Source organism: Pongo pygmaeus, chromosome 2 (assembly GCF_028885625.2).
Source record: "Pongo pygmaeus isolate AG05252 chromosome 2, NHGRI_mPonPyg2-v2.0_pri, whole genome shotgun sequence".
NCBI lineage: Eukaryota > Metazoa > Chordata > Mammalia > Primates > Hominidae > Pongo > Pongo pygmaeus.
Genome location: NC_085930.1, coordinates 130,130,388 through 130,144,296, shown reverse-complemented (window position 1 = coordinate 130,144,296; position 13,909 = coordinate 130,130,388). Strand labels below are relative to the sequence as shown.

Here is a 13,909-nt window from a genome sequence, read left to right as displayed (position 1 = left end):
AGGAAAACAAGGCCGGGTGCTGTGGCTCACGCCTGTAATCCCAGCACTTTGGGAGGCCGAGGCGGGTGGATCACCTGAGGTCAGGAGTTTGAGACCAGCCTGGCCAACACGGTGAAACCCAGTTGCTACTAAAAATACAAATCCCAGCTACTCAGGAGGCTGAGGCAGGAGAATCACTTGAACCTGGGAGGCAAAGGTTACAGTAAGCCAAGATGGCACCATTGCATTCCAGCCTGGGCGAGAGAGCAAGACTCCATCTCAAAAAAAAAAAAAAAGGAAAACAAATATTAACTGGGATTCCCATTTATTAAACACTGTGTGGGCCGGGCATGGTGACTCACGCCTGTAATCCCAGCACTTTGGGAGGCGGAGGCAGGTGGATCACAAGGTCAGGAGATCAAGACCATCCTGGCCAACATGGTGAAACCCCCATCTCTACTAAAATTACAAAAATTAGCCAGGCGCGGTGGTGGGCACCTGTAGTCCCAGCTACTCAGGAGGCTGAGGCAGGAGAATCTCTTGAACCTGGGAGGCAGAGGTTGCAGTGAGCCGAGCACTGCAGCCTGGGTGACAGAGCAAGACTTTGTCTCAAAAAACAAAACAAACAAACAAACAAAAAAACCACTGTATGAACACTTATAATGTGTGTGTGCAACAAATAGTAACTTTGCTTATGATGATCTTCAAAGAAAGTGTCAACCAAGGAACATTTTCAAATGGATAACCTCTGTAATTTTTTAATGAACTTCACTGAAAATTGGAAAATGCACAGAGACAGGTCCACCACAGTCATAATATGTGACTCAATTAGTATGAAACTGTGAAATTAGGGTCTGGGTGGAGCCACACACCTGAGTTATTTGTCATCTGGACTAAAGGTCTTTGTCCATTGGAATGGCATCCCGTGTATGGAATGGCATACACGCCCATTGATGTGCATTCTTTCTTCTCAAACCACAGGTTCTCTTATTTTGTGAAATTTTTGGTTGACTCAGAATAAATTTGTATAATTCGCCCTTCTGGTCTTTCTATTAGAGCACTTAAATTATTCCACTGAAACCTGCCAAAAGCTTTCAGACCTTTAGCATTGACTGGGAAGTGATTGAATAACAAATGAACTCAAGTCATCAGGGAAACTGTTGTTTAAAAATAAAGGACTCAGCTGCTTTTAAACAGTTTTGCTTCAGCCCCCACTTATTTATCACACCTCTTAGAAGTTTAAAACTGTTTGCTTTTCTCTGATTGATTTGATCCTTGGATTTAGCTGTCTTCTTCCAGGGCAGGCAATGGGCGGAGGGTAACCTTCTTTGTTCAGGAGCCATGTCCTCTGGTTAAGACAGTGCATTTTTGTTTCCATATCAGGAATTTCAGTGATATCCATTCTCCTGAGGGATTAGAGATTGTTAATTACTTTCTGTTAAAAAAAAAAAAAAAAAAAAAAAGAACACACAGCACTGCAGCTTGGCAGGTTCTCTAAAAATAGAGGCTTTAGGTTATTTTTAAAAACCCTCATCGAGGGATCATGACCATGAGTCACATTTATCTCCAGAGTTTGCCTGCTGAAGGAAAACCACATGGCTCTGTGGACATTTAAACCCTCCCTGAAACACTGCCACCTCTGCAGAACAAACAGTCCCATCCACCCATCCATGAGGAAATGGAGAAGAATTTGTGCATGTGGAATTTGAGGACCCAATTTAGTTTAAAATAGATATTTCATGTCCAGAGGCTGTGAACTGTTTTCTAAGCACGAGCTCTTCCTAATGTTTGTCATGCTGCTGTATGGCTCATTTTACTTATTGTTAGGTTTATTCTTTTCCTTTTTCAGAAATATTCATAATCTAATGTAGAAATATTCATTGAGGAAGAGCTCTATGGCCTGGGAGGTATCAGTCTTCTCCGAGACATCAATTTTACTTGCTTACAGAACATTAAAAAGAAATTTTATGTGATAAATGCATTAATCTACAGCTACTTATGATTAGGCTGTTCTGGCTAAAATGGAATACATTATCTGTGAGACATCTTTCATACTCCCAAGGCACTTTAAAATAATGAAAACATATAAAATAATATCTAAGTAATTAAAGTAATGGCAAATAAAAACTTAGCATTATATGGAATTGCCTATCAGAGTAATATATCTCTTTTTATAAGCCCTTTGTGACATTGCTATTAATTTTTAAGTAACAAAATATTGCTCTTGAACCAAAAATGGGATATTAACTAACATATCCACTATTAATTGCTTTACAAATGTAAAGTGCTAAGTTCTAGTTTATAAAAATAAACCTTTGAGGATATCTAATAAAATCTATACACAGTGCCTGCTTCTGAATCATCTAAGGAGTAGAGGAGACTCCTCATATTGCTTCATAAAAAAAGAGACACTGTGTCCCTTCTGTGAGTGGATTTTTCTGCCTCAGGAAACCTGGTATTGTCCATCCTCTCTCCCCACCTGGCAGTCATTCTTTCCGTTCACCCCTCTCCTTCCTAGATGACTCGGGTATTTATTCACATCCCCCTTTCTGATAATGAGTCCCCTAAGCCACAAAGTAAAACCCGCATCTTTCAAAACATTGTCACCTTCTTTTTTTTCAGTTTAGTTTGTTTTTTGTTTTGTTTTTTGTTTTTGTTTTTTTCAGACAGGCTCTCACTCTGTCACCCAGGCTGTAGTAGTACAGTGGCACAATCATGGCTCACTGCAGCCTCCACCTCCTGGGCTCAAGTGATTCTCCTACCTCAGCCTCCCTAATTGCTGGGACCATACCTGACTAATATTTTGTATTATTTTGGTGAAGGTGGGGTTTCACCATGTTGTCCAGGCTGGTCTCAAACTCCTGGACTCAAGCAATTCTCTCGCCTCAGCCTTCCACAGCGCTGGTATTACAGGCATGAGCCACTGTGCCCGGCCATCACCTTCTTATGGATGGTATTCTGCCCCAGACCAGCCTGTTTTCTCGGCAACCTCCTACTGTCGTGATGTTTCCAGTCCTGTGTGTCCCACAGAACTGACCTAATGCCAGATTTTTCTTTATTCACCAGAATGTGATTGATTCAGCATGTCCTGGATTACTTAGTCCCAAATGAACTCATTTCCCTGGGGACCACACCCAATGCCCCTGTGTACACGCACTTATGCCAGGAGCCTTAGGTGCATCATTTAAGGAGGCAATCACTCTTGGATTCATGTAAGTTTAGGGTTAGCAGTTGTATAATTCAGACAGCGAGTGCTTCCTTAAATTTGGTGCCCTTCTTACCTGAGCCCTAACTTATTCACAGTCCAGCTTTTCCAGCCCTCAACTTGTAAGTAGGTTTTACTGAAAATATCAAGCAACAGGTAGAGAGAGGAGTTAAAGTGAACGATTACTTAAAAGTGGGTACAAGGGCCCCTTTTCCCACCATACTTTGCAAGGAACTCTTCTTCTATTTCCTGAAAATAGTATCCTTGGAACTGACAGAATGGACTCCTCAGCATTGGAAATGAATTCATTTTTAACATATGAACTGTTTCTTAGCAGCATTTCTATAAACTATTTGGAGGGAAATCGCATGCTAGGTGTGTGTAAAATCATGAAATCATCTAACATTTTTAGGGTTCCCTGTTTTTCCTCTTAGAGAGTTTTAATGTATATTCATTCTAGTAAAATTCCAAGGCTGGGCGCAGTGGCTCATGCCTGTAATCCCAATACCTTGGGAGACCAAGGCGGGAGGATCCTTGAGCCCAGGAGTTCGAAACTAGCCTAGGCTATATAAAGAGACCTTGTCTCTACAAAAAATTTAAAAATTCGTTGAGCATGGTGGTGGGCACCTGTAGTGCCAGCTACTCAGGAGGCTGAGGTAGGAGGACTGCTTGAGCCTGGGAGTTCAAGGCTGCAGTGAGCTATGATCATGCCACTGCACTCCTGCCTGGGCCACAGAGCGTGATGCTGTCTCAAAAACAAAAACAAAAACAGAAGATTCTGAGAATTCCTGGAAGAGGAAAAAGCAGTTTGTTTAAATTTGTTGTAACCAGCATTTGAACACAGAACCCCTTGAGATGGGGGACATCTGTTAATGCCATACAGAAGTGGTATTCTGAGAAACTGTGTTAGGGAAACCATGGAGTAGACTGAGCATTGGATTTAGGATGGGAGACTTGGATTCTAAGCCTGTTCAGGAGTAACAGGACTCAGCACTCTTATTCACTCTGTTCCCAGATCTGTACATAGAAGGATTTGGATCAGGCTAAGGACACTTCCAGATGTAAGACACAAGTGCTCTATAATTCACCTCTGTTTTTCTTTCACTGGTGACCATCTTTCCCTGCTGGGTCATAGGGGAAAAGAAAAACAACAACAACCTTTGTATACAAATATGCCAGCCCAACTTGGTTCTCTTGTATTTGGCTGCAGATCAAGAACAAACTTTTAAGTGGCATTTCAAGAGAATCCAGGAAAGCAGTTTCAATCTGGAAATTTGCTCTCCTTAAATATTTCAGAAACACATTTAGGTAAAATCAAACAGTGAAGTAACTGAGTGCCACCCCCTCTGCTAACCCAGAGGCTGAGAAGTTTCTCAGGGGCCCCCGGCATAGAAATCCAATATCAGAAACACCTACCAATACTGTAACACCCTAAATCTTTCAATAATTTTGCCAAGAATTAGGCTTTGGATTCTGCACCAGAGTTTAGTGACTTCAGTTAATTCCAGCTCCAAGCAAACTTTGGATGTTAACACTGATTGTCAGCCTAATCTTTATTCAAATATATCAATACTTTGAAGGCCAACATAAAGACAAATATTTGCCTCTTGTGCTAAAGTAGCCAACTTTTAAACAACAAAGAGACTGAGTGAATCACTAATTACCATTTTTAATCATTTTTGTCCCACGTTTTGAGAGATTTTGTCTAGCAAACTATATTTACTAAGCAATTAATTTGTTTTCCTTGTAAAAAATTAATCCAAAATGCATACCACTTGGCTGTCTTCCCAGGCAAAAGCAGACGCTTGTTATTTGAGATATATTTATTCATTCCGTTTTTTAAATTTTTATTTATTTTGTCTTGCTGTAGCTTATATTTAAGTAAATGTACAGAACTTTGAAGATTCCATTTCATAAAATACCTGATGAATACCACTGAAAGCTTGCTCTGCGCTGCTGCCGCTTCTGCTGACAGAGGCTTAAAGAATGGAATTCAGGCACATTTTAATTCATTCACTCACTTGGTTTTCAGTGGACAACTGTGAGACCTTTCCTCGGGAGAGCTCGTGTCCACTGAAATTTCCTATCCTCAGTGTAATAAACCTGTCACTAAGATCCTAAAAAATTGGTAGGCAGCGCTTATTAAATGCAGGCCCGTGGTGCGCCGCCATCCATGGCCCCACCCCCCGCCGCCTCCAAGTGTCGCTGTCGGCCCCGGGCACCCTGCAGGCTCCGGTGGAAATACCTTTCCACCTGCCTTTGAAGAGTGGCGGTTGGGCTGGCAGTTCCCCAGAGCTAAGAGACCTCCCCTCCCGTTCCCTAAGACAGTAGGGTACAGTTATGAGCCCTCTGGGATTTGGGGTTATTTTGTGTCCAGGGGTTTATTGACTCATCTACCCCCCCAAATCGGTTATTTTGGGGGGGGTAGATGAGTCGATATCCAAGTGTCAGGGAGATACTAAGGATAGATGCAAAGACAGATACATGGCGGAATCAAACAGGCCAATTTCACCACTATTGGAGTGGGTTGTTACTATTTCTGAGTTAGCAGTATCCTGCCACCACCCTGGATTTTCACTTTTCCCCTCATCCCACTCCTCACCTCCAATGCAGGCTTGTTAGGTTGCTTGGCAGCAGCTCATTGCCCCAGGGGAAGGATGTGCCTGGGCAGAGCAGAAACAAAGGCATCTTCGCAGCTGAAACCTCTGGAGCTGACAAAATGTTTGCAGAAGCAAGATGTTAGAGGGATTGACGTTTGGGGGAGAGTTTCTCTAGGGCCAGAGAGAGGGGAGAAAGGGCTGAATGGGGGTAAAGAAGCCATGGGCTTTGCTTCCTAGCAGAACCCCGGGTAGGCACAAAGCCCTAAACAGGTTGGTGAAATTTAGGAGCTGAGGGCTCCGTTGTCCTGCTTCCCCTGGAGCCCCACACAGGCAGGGAGACCCCACAGAGGAAACAGCTCTATGGTGCATCCAGGCAGAGCAGTCTTAGTTTCTCCAAGATTTCCACCCCATGGGAAGTCACAGAAACAGCACAATGGGGCCTCCACTCCAACACAGGACCCAGCGCGGCAATTTGGTGTCTCTGATGACCTGAGTAGGGTTATGACCAAGGACTCCCTGAGCCCCCCATACCTTGACAAATACATAAGCCCCCTGAGGAAAAGGAGAAATGACTTAGATTGAGGTTCCACCACTCTAGGAAGATTGGAAACCTAAAATAGAAATTAGTGAGTTGTTTTAAAATTTTTGTTTTGAAAATTAAGTTGTGTTTATTTTCCATCAAAGTTATGGTATGAGATTCCTATCCACCACCTGCTGATAAGGGGAACCATAGGTGACCTTGCCTTAGAGCACAGGCTGGAACTTCCAGAGTTCCCTTCCCCCATCATCCCAAATAGATGAAACCCTTGCCCTCTTAGAAGTCAAGTGCATCCTTCCCTAAATGCCTAGAGCTCACCTCTCAGCAGTCAGTGTCAATCTAAACCTGGGGCTTAGGATAAAGGCAGGGTGGGCTCATGCCAAGGACTTAATCCCAAAGACCAACCATAAATGACCTTGAGAAAGACCAGAAAAGGACGACTGACTCTCCAGCTTGGACCAGTGTTTGGATGCAAGTGTATACAGGAAGCCGAAAGAAGGTGAATGGGAAAATCTTCTGCCTCTTCCCCTTTAACCCAGGTTCCTAATCCTTTGTTTTCTTCAAGTTTCTAGTGGCAACAAATTGGGGGGACGAGAGAAGAAAGGTTTAATTTGCCCCATCTTTAACCACATTACCCCTCTTTATTCTACAAAAGTAATAAAAATCATGTACCCACACCCATACCTTAACAAAGTATCAGAGTTACACAGAGTAAACTCATCTTTTTACAAGAATGGGAAATTGAGCGGGGCGCGGTGGCTCACGCCTGTAATCCTAGCACTTTGGGAGGCCGAGGCGGGTGGATTGCCTGAGCTCAGGAGTTTGAGACCAGCCTGGGCAACAGGGTGAAACCCCGTCTCTACTAAAATTAAAAAAAAAAAAAATTAGCCGGGCGTGGCAGCGTGTGTCTGTAGCCCCAGCTACTGGAGAGGCTGAGGCAGGAGAATTGCTTGAACCCGGGAGGCAGAGTTCACGGTGAGCTGAGATCGCACCACTGCACTCCAGCCTGGGCAACAGAATGAGACTCCATCTCCAAAAAAAAAAAAAAAAGGAGGAAACTGAATCCCAGAATTAATAATACAGTTTAACTAAAATCCAGTACTCAACTGATATATTTGGGTAGACTGCTTTTCTTTGAAGAGGAGAGAATGCTTTAAAACCCAAGGGTCTTAACTTTCAGATTTTGCCTAGGTCATTCTCCATTGGCTATACAGCTGCTAGCCTCCCACCTCTGTCCATGATACCCGTCGGTTGTTCAAAGACTCAGCTCAAGACATGAAGAAAAATGTGGTATGGATCTGGTGCAACTCTGACATAAATTGTTGTCAAATTGACCCATCTCCCGTTAGTGGAGGTGATTGGAAATTGGAAGTTCCCAGCATTGATTCTTGTTCATTTCCACTCTGACACTAGCCTTTTCCTGTTTTCTTTCCTTTTTTCTTTTCTTTTTTTTTTTTTGAGACAGGATCTTACCCTGTCCCCCAAACTGGAGTGCAGTGGCATAGTGGCATGATCACAGCTCACTGCAGCCTCAACGAGGGCTCACGTGATCCTCCCACCCCAGCTTCCTGAGTAGCTGGGATCACAGGTGCACGCCACCATGCCGGCTATTTAAAAAAAATTTTTTTTGGACAGACAGAGTCCCACCTTGTTGCCCAGGCTGGTCTCAAACTCCTGAACTCAAAAGATCCTCCTCCTGCCTCGGCCTCCCAAAGTGTTGGAATTACAGGCATGAGCCACCTGCCCAGCACCAGCCTTTTCTTATCTTAACCAAGCCTCGCTTCCCTCAAGTCATTTAAAATAGGGGAACTTTATTCATAAGACTCCAACTCTCAATAGCCCACCCAGCTAATAATAATAATGATGATAATAAAAAGTCTATGTGGAAACCTGAGATAATCCAAATAACTAATTCTAGCCATTAATTTTGGACTTCTCCCTCACTGGGAGATTCGAGAGCTGCGAAACACCAAGAAATAAATCACTGAGCTTCACTTCTCACAGTCTACCATCTGGTGAAGGTGCTAATGAGCAATGATGTGCCCCACAGGAAGGAAGAAATTAGGAGAAGGAGGAGAGGGACAAGAGCACCACAGGGGCTGGGAATCCAGCCCTTGGTGCCTCAAAGTTGCCTGGATTTTAACCAAATCTGTTTAGGTTTTACTTCTCCAGGTTTCATTAGCCATTAGAAATGCAAATTAGTTAGATTCCTCCAGAAAACATTACCCTGCTTCCCTCATCTCCGGCCCTCCCTTCTCCCCCTCCCCTTCCTTCCTGCCTTTCTTCCTTCCTTCCCTCCCTCCCAGCAGCATTGTTGAGCATTTATAAAGTGCCTGTCACACCATCGGTTTGACATTGCAATGTCAGGGGCCTGAAAGTAGATATGAAACTGCCAGTTTTTCCAAGGCTGCCATCAAATAATGGAGCTGTGGCCTCTAACTAAATTCCAGGAGGAAAAGATATCTCAAAGCTGGGCTAATTCTCTTTGTTTATAGCTATTTTATGTATTTATATATTTGTTGTATATATGTATGTGTATATATATATGTGTGTGTTTTATATATGTAATTTTTTGGCTCTTTTTTTTGAGAGGGGGTCTCACTCTGTCACCCAGCCTGGAGTGCAAAGGGTCAATCTTGGCTCACTGCAACCTCCACCTCCCAGGTTCAAGCGATTCTCCTGCCTCAGCCTTCCAAGCAGCTGCGATTACAGGCGCCCACCACCACGCCTGCCACCACGCCCGGTATTTTTTAGTGGAGACGGGGTTTCACCATGTTGGCCAGGCTGGTCTCGAACTCCTGACCTCGAGTGATCCGCCCACCTCAGCCCCCCAAAGTGCTGGGATGACAGGGGTGAGCCACCGCGCATGGCCCCATATATGCTTTATATGTAACAATGAGAATTCTTATATTATGTCCATTTGAAAGCTTGACCTTGTCTTTTGAGACAGGGTCTCACTCTGTCACCTAGGCTGGAGTGCAGTGATGCAATCATGGCTCATTGCAGCCTTGAACTCCTGGGCTCAAGCGAGCCTCTCACTTCAGCCTCCCAAGTTGCTGGGACTGCAGGCATGCATCACCACACCTGGCCAACCTTGTCTTTTTCATTATAGACACTGAAGAATGAACAAAATGTAACTGCTTTTCCAATAAGTATTTTCTTTAAAAACAAAACTCAGTAAGTAAGAGAGAGAACATTAAATGCAGATTTCTTCAGGTGACATAAGTTGAAGGGCCCCTATACTTGAGTAAGTTAGAAAGTGGAGAACTATATAATGCATATGGTACAAGAGGCATGTGGCAATTTTCCTCCTGAATTCACATGTGGGAATAATGGGAAATTTGCCTTGCTGTAGAAAAACCTATGTTTTGCATTCCCAGATATCTATCTTGACTTCCACTCTAGCATTTTATTATCAGCAGCTGTAACTCTGAAAATGTGTTAGAGTGATGTTTTGCTTAAACAGAATAAAAACTTGCTTCACCAGAGCATAAGAAAAAAAAAGGAATTCTGTCCAGTTTTATAAGCTGAAGCTGTATTAAAGTGATTGATTACTATTCTGAATGTCTTTTTCTGGGCCTCTTGTAACCCTAATAACATTTAAACCATTAAGTGTAAGATAATTGCCTTCTGAAAAGAAAGGAAAATGTGGGGAGTGTTTGCTTGTCTTCTTCAATTCAGTACCAAAGAATAGTATTGGAAGTAGGTTCTGGGATTTTCAGTTAACATTATATTTTATACACGTATCACTTAGACTATCAGATGAAGAAGATCTAATTCTGGTAGAATGTGACAGCAGAGAGAAATACAGGGCCATTGTTAGGCAAACCAGGAAATGTGACCCTTCATCTCCACCTTCCTTCTCAACCCTTCCTTGTTTATTACGAAGTACTAAATATGACAAATACATAAAATATCTGCAAGCTGGGTAAACATTTAAAAATTAGGTAAGGGTGAAACGAAAGAATAAGAAAAGAAAGTATGGAAGGTAAAAAAAAAAAAAAAAAAAGACATCAAATGGCAGAGCAGAAAGAGTTTCAGGGTCCATGAGCCTGCATGAGAATCCTAGCTGCCCCATTCAATAGGTGTATGGCCTTGGACAAGTCACTTAATCTCTCTGAGTCTCTGTTTCCTCATCTGAAAAAATGGACTAGTAGTATTTACCCTACTGGGTTTGTTACATATAAAGCACATGGTTAGTGCTCAATAAATAGTTTTCCCTGATTAGCCCACATAAGTTAAGGTTTACAGCTCAATATGTTATCATTTTTCATGGCTAATTTTGTGCTTTCACATCTTCATAAGAATGTCTGGTGCTTTAACTCAAAAGAGGAAGCCCGGTAGGAATTTCCTACATTGTGGCAGATCAATTGCAAAAGATGTGTTTGTGACATCAAGAGCCTTCAGGGAATTTATCCAATCATGCCACCAAGATATTTCTTCTGGTGCAGTATTTAAAATAAGATCCACTCTGAATCTAGGGTTTTCTGTGTCACCCAAAAACTCCTGGTCTTTTTCTGTTGGTGACATCATTGTTTGTGCTGTTACTAGAGCAGATGGTGGCCTGGGACCTGGCACTCAGAGAAATCCAGGGATGAGGTCTAAGAGGAATGACCTGCTCTTCTCTTAACATTCTCAAGCGGGTCAGAGTTAGGGTGGCTAGAGGTTTTTGTTTGCCTGGGACAGCGCCTGCATACCCCTGTTGTCCCTGAGGAATTATTAACAGCACCTCCCTTTTTGCTCCTAAAATTATCCTAGTTTGAATGATAAATTATGGAAATACCTCAATCATCCGTTCTATGGGAAAACTGGGCAAAAATGAAAAAAAAATTAAAGAATTACCTTAATCAGAATGTTTTTTATTAAGTTTACTTTTTTAAACTAAACTTCATAGTAAATAATTCAGGATGATGTTTATATGAATAAGGATAAGTCACAAAAAGGAAAATAAGAAAGTTCCCCAATTCATAGGCTCTCAGATGCTTAGATTCCATCAATTATAAGAGGCACTACCAAGTCACACACCATTAAGAAAGAAACAGACCCACCGTATTAGTTTGTTAAGACTCTCATAACAAAGTACCACAGACTGGTACAGAAATTTAAATTAGCGGGGCGTGGTGGTGGGCACCTGTAATCCCAGCTATTCAGGAGGCTGAGGCAGGAGAATCACTTGAATCCTGGAGGTGGAGGTTGCAGTGAGCCGAGATCACGTCATTACACTCCAGCCTGGGTGACAGAGGGAGACTCTGTCTCAAAAAAAAAAAAAAAAAAAAAAAAAATTTGTTCACAGTCCTGGAGGCCAGATGTATGAAATCAAGGTGTTAGCAGGGTTGTTTCCTCAGGGACCTTTCTTCTGGCTTGCAGATGGCACCCTCCCACTGTGTCTTCTCATGGTCTTCCCTCTGCATGTTTGTGTCCTAAACACCTCTTCTTCTAAGGACATCAGTCACATCAGGTTAGGGCCCACTCTAAGGACCTCATTTTAACTTAAGTACCTCTTTAAAGACCCTGTCTCCAAATACTGCCACATTACAAAGTACTGGGCATTGACTTCAACCAATGAATTTTATTGGCCAGGTATGTGGTGGCTCATGCCTATAATCCCAGCCCTTTGGGAGGCCAAGGCAGGAGGATCACTCGAGGCCAGGAGTTTTGAGACCAGCCTCCTGGGCAATATAGCGATAACTCACCTCTTAAAGAAAAAAAAAAAAGCTAGGTGTGGTGGCATGAACCTGTCGTCCCAGCTACTTGGGAGGCTGAGGTGAAAGGATCAATTGAGCCCGGGAGTTCAAGGTTACAGTGCACCCCTGCACTCCAGCCTGGGCTAGAGTGAGACCCCTCATCTCTAATATATATATTCATATATATATGAATTTTGTAGGGATATAACACTCACTAATCAATTCTGACATGCGATGGGTTGTTAGAGATGTACCCTGATGTCAGAGAGATTAAAATGTAAATGATGGGCTGAGAATGGTGGCTCACGTCTATTAACCCAGCACTTTCGGAGGTCCAGGCAGGAGGACTGCTTGAGCCCAGGAGTTCGAAACCAGCCTGGGCCAAGTAGCGAGACTTCATCTCTAACAAATAATAATAATAATAATAATAATTAATAATAATAAATAAGCCGGGTGTCGTGGTGCATGTGCCTGTGGTCCCAGCTACTTGGGGAGGTTGAGGTGGCAGGAACTCTTGAGCCTTGGAAGTCGAGGTTGCAGTGAACCATTATCACCCCACAGCACTTCAGCCTGGGAGACGGAGTGCAACCCCGTCTCAAAAACAAACAAACAAAAAAGTGAGTAACTGGATCTCAGAGCTGATAAAAGATATGCTGGTTTGGAAGGGGGAGAGTCCCTTCTCTATGCTTTGGTGATGGTGGACATAGCAATTTATAAACCTGTTCCTTTGAAACCAACACTTTCTCCCCTGCAGTCTCCAAAAGATCTGGGATAGGAAGGTAGAGCTCAGCTGCCCAGATTGCTATCTTGATTGCTTCCCCTCCCTGGTGCCTCGCTTCCTGCCAATTCTTCTTTAGTAACAGTGCCCATGACTGCCCCTTCCTCTCTCCCTACCCACACCCGAATCAGCCCTTAGCTCATACCTGGACAGTTTCCACAGCCTCCGAACCGGTCTTCCCACATCAGTCCCCTTCTTTTCCCTCCTGATCCACCCTCACACAAGAATTGATCTGCAAAATGACTCTTAAAACGGCAGCCTTGGTCGTGCCACGCCCCTTATAGAAAGCCTTGGCTAGCTGTTCATTCCGCAAGGGTAAAGACGAAAGGTGTCTTGGCCTAACCTTCAGGCCCCCTGTGCTCAATCTGGCCCCCAGCCTCTCGTGCAGCTGCATCCGCTGTGCCCCTGCCTCTCACCGCAGCCAGCGTTCCCACCTCAGGGCCTTACGCGCTCCATACCCCTCCTCTGGCAGGCCTGTGCTCTGGGCCTGTCTGAATGCTACCATGTAATTATTGCACGTTGTTATTTATGTCTGACTCCCCAGCTAATAGCTATCCAAATTATCAAGACTGTAATGTACTCCATTAACCGCTCTGGCTGAGAAAGGAGTTGTTTCTCCTTGGCTCCTCCAGAAAGAATGAAAAGTATTTCCCCCACCCCCTCCCATCTCCCTCCCCTGAGAGAAGGTAGCCGGGCCTTTGTGTCCTGGAAGTCTGACTTCCCTTAGCCCCAAGGAGAGTTAACAGCCTGTGTGTGTGTGTGTGTGTGTGTGTGTGTGTGTGTGTGTGTGTGTGTGTTTTTCTGGGGGAAAAAGGAAAGCTGCCTGGTGGGATGGATTACCCCTTTGCTTTCTGAGATGGAAAGTTGGTGTGGCTCAGGACATCTTTGATTTGGCCTGCGAATTATTTTATGTAAATTTAAAATATTAGTTGCAATTTTCTAAAAGTGAGAGATTTCCCATGAAAATCTAAATCTCTGGGTTCTCTGGAAAAACTCAAAGGTTTCCCATTTCTGGGCCCCTATTTTCACATGGAAAAATGGGAAGGATCCAAGTCCAGCTGGCGCCTTTAGGCAGGCTGTGTGCTTTCCATTCACCACAGTCCCCAGCACCCGCTAAAGTCTAAC

The 13,909-nt window shown here is 43.6% G+C and overlaps 1 long non-coding RNA gene across 1 annotated transcript; it reads right to left on the bottom strand.

The window, feature by feature from the left end:
* Positions 1–266: 266 nt before the first annotated feature.
* Positions 267–13,235, bottom strand: LOC134739127 (uncharacterized). Its single transcript, XR_010125637.1, has 3 exons — positions 12,930–13,235; positions 5,787–5,895; positions 267–1,385 (listed from the first exon to the last, which is right to left on the bottom strand). It is a non-coding gene; the product is annotated as an uncharacterized LOC134739127 (long non-coding RNA).
* Between the last annotated feature and the right edge of the window lie 674 nt (positions 13,236–13,909).